Source organism: Urocitellus parryii, chromosome 4 (assembly GCF_045843805.1).
Source record: "Urocitellus parryii isolate mUroPar1 chromosome 4, mUroPar1.hap1, whole genome shotgun sequence".
Classification (NCBI taxonomy): Eukaryota; Metazoa; Chordata; class Mammalia; order Rodentia; family Sciuridae; genus Urocitellus; species Urocitellus parryii.
The window spans coordinates 13,937,606-13,943,605 of NC_135534.1; positions in this window are offsets into that span (position 1 = coordinate 13,937,606).

The following is a 6,000-nucleotide window of genomic DNA, read 5'->3' on the forward strand; positions in this document are numbered from 1 at the left end:
AGGCGGGTGGGTCCTGTCCCTGCTCTCCGCCTGCCCGGAGCATCTTGTCCACTCCCTCTCCTTTCTCCAGTTCCTATGGCCACCTGTCTCTGGCTGACACCCAGTGCAGTCTTTCTCCCTGACCCACTCTGATGACCCTGTGGTTCCTTCCTCATCATTTCCTTCCCTTCTCTCCAAGGAAGCTGGGTGTCATGGCTGCTGAGACTTGCTCTTGGCTTCTCCAACTACCACGCCCCACTTCACCCTATATCCCCCTGAGTAGAACAGTCCCCTTCCCTGCTTGGTCTTCATGACACTTCAAGTCCAGGGACTCCCAGGGGCCCACACCATGCGGCGAGACCTGGTCTCCTTCCCGGCTCATGGTTCTCCTGTCTGTCCTTGCAGCAAGCACTCCAGTCCCAAGTCCTGAGACAGGAGGCCTGAGGTTCAGTGGAGCAAAACCAGGGCCTTCGGAGACGTAGGCACTGGAAAACAAGTGGCCCAAAGGCCTGGGTGAGTTTGCCTCCAGCAAAGAAGGGAGGGAGAGAGAGGTGGGTCAAATGAGGCACTCTCCTTCAAATGGGCTCCCTCCCCATTGGGAGAAAGGATGAGCTTCTTTCTCCTCACCCTTTGGCCTGCCACCCCAGCTTCTTCTCAGGGGTTTCCAGATACTTGCATCTCTGACACTTTGTCCCCAGGGAAGCCAGAAGAAAGAATTCAGCTTAGAGCTTCTGGCAACCTAGGACAGATTTTCAGGTTCTAGATGACACCAAGTGAGCTCTGTGGTTCCAGGCTTTGAAAACCAGACCCCTGTGGTCCCCAAACCTGCTCCCTGGCTGGGGATGATCTTACATCTGTAGCATTGAGAAGACTACAATACTCACCTCCTCAGATTATGTCAGAGGTCAATCATGATATTTTACGTAAACTTTTAGCAAAGCCCTAAAAATTAAGACTTATGTGAAAGTTGTCTACCACGGTAATGTTTTTGATGGAAGAGACGGAAAGAAGTGAAGAATTGGAAAGATGGCTCGCATTTGAGGAAAACCACAGATTCCACAAGACTTGTAGACCATGTATACTTGGAAGATGAGGGAAAGTATTTTAAAAGTGCCTCCAGGGACTGTAGTTTGAATTTTTTTTCTTTTTTTTTTTTTTTTTTTTGGTCTGGATGATGGGGTTGTGATCAGGAGAGAGGTAGAACTGGGTTGGGGTTGGGGGTCAGTCAGCACAACTTGAGCTTCAAGAAGCTGGGTCTGAGGGTGCTGTGTCTAGTGGTTGGACTTGTAGAAATATGCTCATGCGCGACAGAGGGTTAGAAGTAATAATTGTGGAATAATCCAGAGAGGTAAGATGGATGCTGGAACAACAGCTACAATGGCCAAGTGGAGAGTGAGGATATGAAGGGATTAGAGATGAGAAGATAAACTATGATATACATGTGCATGGGTTGCATTTGGGGGTGTGGGGGTAGTTATCTGTTGCCAGGCACCACCACTACTGCCTTATAAAGCAGACGGCTAGGTCCTCCAGAATTCTTGTAGGGTTCTGGATGAGCATTTGCAAATGGGAAAAATGTGTAAGGAAAAAAATGCTAGTCGAAATTTCTTGGGAGAAAATGGCAGTCAGAAAGGACCCTGTGGTATCTCCACCAGCTCACCTGGATTGGGTCTGGTGTAGCCTTTATAATTTTACAGCACAAAAAGCAAAACATTAGTATACGCTTTGCAATCTCTCTGTAAATTCCTTCGTGTCATCATGACCGGACCTGGCATCTTCTCAGACATTTCCACTTTGATCTGCAACTTTTCTCCTCCTTCTGGTGCGTTAGGCTGACATATTACTGACATAGCACAGAACGTCTTTTCCTGCCCCTACTACTCACAAAAACCTTCATTCTCTATTTCCTATTTTTTTGGAGGGGGGATTCTGGGGATTGAACCCAGGGAGGCTTTGCCTTGGAGCTAATCCCCAGCTCTTTTTATCTTGAGACAGGGTCTCACTTAGTTGCTGAGGCTGGCCTTAAACCTCCTAACTCAGTTTCCCAAGTTGCTGGGATTATAAGTGTGCATCACTCTACTCAGCAATACCCTAATTCTTTATTAAATACCTTATTCTTAAACTATTTGTAGCAGCCCCATTTTCCTGACTGAACTTGGGCTGATATTATAACTCTCTGGCCATGTCCTAGATCATCCAAGACATTCCCAACTTCATTAATAAACCTTGTATCCCCTGAAGAATCCCAGGCAGTATTAATATGCCTTTAAAAAAAAGGCAAGAAAAACTGACTACGGTGTATGTATAATATGTCCAAATACATCCTACTGTAATGTATAACTAAAGAGAACAAATAAAATATTAAAAAAAAAAAAGAAAAGAAAAACTGACCAATCCAAATGCTGGTGAGGATGGGGAAACAGGATCTCTCATTCATTGTTAGTGGGAATGCAGAATGACAGAGTTCCTTTAGTAGACAGTTTGGCAAATTCTTACAAAGCTAAACATTCTCTTACTATACGACCCATCAATTGCACTCAGTATTTTCCTAATCGAGTTGAAAACTTACATTCATACCAAAAGCTGTACACAAATGTTTGGAGAAGCTTTATTCATAAAATCACCGAAAACTGGAAGCAACTAAGATGCCTTTTAAAAGGTGAACAAATAAACAAATTGTGGCAGATCCATACAGTGGAATATTACTCAGTGACAAAAAGAAGTGGGCTCTCAAGCAATAAAATACACAGAGAGAAACCTTCTAAATGAAACAGCCAAACTGAAAATGCTATATACTGTGAAGCTATAGTTACATGACATTCTGGAAAAAGTAAAACTATAAAGGCAAGAAAAAGATCAGTGATTGCCAGGGGTGCAGGAGGGAGGGAAGGGACAAGCAGGTAAAGCACAGGGAAAGTTTTAGGGAGGTGAAACTACTCTGTATGACATTGCAATGGTGAATACATGACATCATGTACTTGCTAAAACCTATAGAATTTGACAGCACAAAAAAGCAAATCATTAGTATACACAACTTTAAAAATTCATTTAGGAGTTCAAAAGATCAAAGGGAAGAATGTATGTAGGCTGTGACCAGTATAAAGGTATTATAACTGAATTTAAATGAATAAAATAAAGGCCAAAGAGCTGAGGGAAAAGGTCCTGACTTAAGTAACTTTGGGAAGGAATGGAGTATGAAGATTAAAAGCAAAAGAAATTGCACACAAACACTACATTTTTGTTGATATATTTCTCCTCTGGATCATTTTGCTTCTGTGCTTTACCACTGAGCTACATCCCAGCACTTTTTATATTTTATTTTGAGCCAGGGTCTCACTAAGTTGCTGAGGGTCCTGCTAAGTTGCTCAAGCTGGCCTTGAGTTTACACTGCCTCAGTGTCTCAATTCCCTGGGATTACAGGTGTGCACCAGTGTGCCAACTGCATACCAGAATCAAACAGTTAAATAAATTACTGAGGTATGATAAAAATTCTATTTTCTGTGGGGGGAGTAGAGAATTTATAGGTAGACAAAGGGAGGGAGTGAAAACGATCCATGTGGTTATGGATCCATATGGAGTTAAGGGTATTGCGAGTCTATACTGATGATGGAATTCATGAATGGGGAAAAGAGACAAATCTCCATGCGAAATGATCCCAAATAAATTATGTAGATTCTCCAGGAGTCCCCTACCTAAGGAAGGAGAACCTAAGTCTCTCTTTCACAAACATGGGTTGTGCATAGTAACTTCCTTCCAAAGAGTACCACGTAGGGGAATAAATGATAAAACACCATTTTAGCCGGGGGACAAAGGCCAGCACCAATGATGGATCATGTTGACAGTATGATCCCTTGGTAGGGTGAGAATGATACTTCATTCTATAAACTTCCTCCCCAGTCCACAACCCAGTCCCATCAGAAAAGCATCTGTCAAATTCCAATAGATGGGCAGCCTTAAAACCAAGAAGTCTGAGAAACTGTCACAACCAAGAGGAGCCCACAGACATGAAAGTTAAATGTGATGCCTACACTGGGTGGGATCTTGGAACAGAAAAAGGGACATTAGGTTAAAACAAAGGAAATCAGAATAGAGGAATATGACCTTCTAGATGCCCTTGTCCTCTTAGCCCGTTCATATGGGAAGAGTTGCCAAGGTCCAGCCTTGGCCAGGGGGAATGGGGTTCCAGGGGTCCTGAAGGAGGAGTGGTGTCCTCGAAAGAAGAAGAGTCGGGACGACAGGTTGCAAGTTCCGAGCAACCTCCAGAAGACATCTCTGCTGCTCCTGGAGGGACCTTTATTTTTATTCCTTTTTTACAGGTGTTTTTTTCAGGTAGTTAATGGATAGCTTCAAAGCCCGAAACTTTTTTGATTTACATAATTTTCAAGAATTACAGTCTTTTCTAACATACATTGATTACCTAAGATATTGAGTACATTGTTCAAAACATTTTTTCTGTAACCTTAGTCAATCATGATTAAGCTTTTACGTTTGCACCTCAATCACTAGGTGCTAGGCGACGCAACTAGACTATGTGACTAGTGATCTATTATTCACTTCTGACTTTAAAGCATACCTATAATTATTTCATTAATCTTTAAAGCATACTTATGATTAAGCTTTCTTACTTCTAAACTAAAATCTCAGTAAAACACACTTAAAAGTAGTGAAAGTCTATTATTTAAAAGCCTACTACTCTGAAGTACCTCTAAAATATATCTGTTAATTTTACATTATTCTATTTTCAATTTCCAAGGTCATTTCTTTTTTTCATATGATCTATTCAACTACTTTCTTAAAGAACTTCCTTGATCCTGGGTCAAAGCACACCAATTTTTATGTCTTTGTAAGCTTTAACTAAAGGGCAGGCTTTATCCCTCAACCCATTTGTCATTTATGTTAACTATGTGTTTTCCATTTTTATCATTAGTTTCTGTGTAAGGCCAAGGAGGGTCTATTGGTTGGGGAAATGTATTTTTATTAGCCTCTTGTCCTCGAGGGGGATACCATAAGCTACATACGGTGGTCCGTGTACTGTTGGCACAGCAATTGTTTTTCTGTAGCTAGGCTATTGTACAGGTTGTGGCTTTAGGATGGGGTTGGGGGGCTAATGTAAATTGTTAACCATGGGATAAATATTTCTTGTTGTTCAGGCTTAAGGAATAACACCATTGTTTGTATCCTGAGAGAGATTGAAATGCACCTCATGACATGTCTCAATTGTATCCTTAGTCTCATTGTGGGAATTTTCCTGCAATTTCAGGCAATATGTCTTTTATTATTGATTGACATATGCCTTGCTATCCATATCACGAGGATCATAAACAAAACACTTAACATTTCTAATGGTTCCAGTTTCTAGATGGCGTGGCCCGGCTACAGCATCCCCCACACTGTGACCCTGTCAGACAGTGGCTATAGGAACGCCTTCACCAAAGAGTGGATATTACTTCTGACTTTCCAGGATAAGTGTATTCTGACATTTAGTAATATGAGAATCTCAGAAATTGTACAAGATTTTTGTTTGTAATCATTTCTAACCAAGCATTTAACTCTTCAGTTAACATTAACTACAGTGCCATATTTTGCTCCTGATTGACCCACACATTTTTCTAAGCATTTCCTTTCCATGTGTCAGATATGGGGGATAATTGGTAAACAAGTTTAAGCTTCTGCTGTGAAGCAAGTGAATTTAGGGGAAGAAATGAAAAAAAAAACCATCAAGTTGGATGTGTAACCAACGAGATTCTGCAATCTGCATTTGGGGTAAAATTGGGAGTTCATAACCCACTTCAATCTAATGTATGAAACATGATATGTCAAGAGCTTTGTAATGATGTGAACAACCAATAAAAAAAAAAACATCAAGTTACTGGAGATTGTCATCATAAATGTTGCTAAATCATATCAAGTCTTCATTTTGCTTGACTTTAAAATAGGGGTAGCTCTCCTCCTCATAGGGTTCTTAGAACTTATTTCTCTAGGGGATAGAAAAATGCTTGGCTCATGGAAAGTGGCCTACAA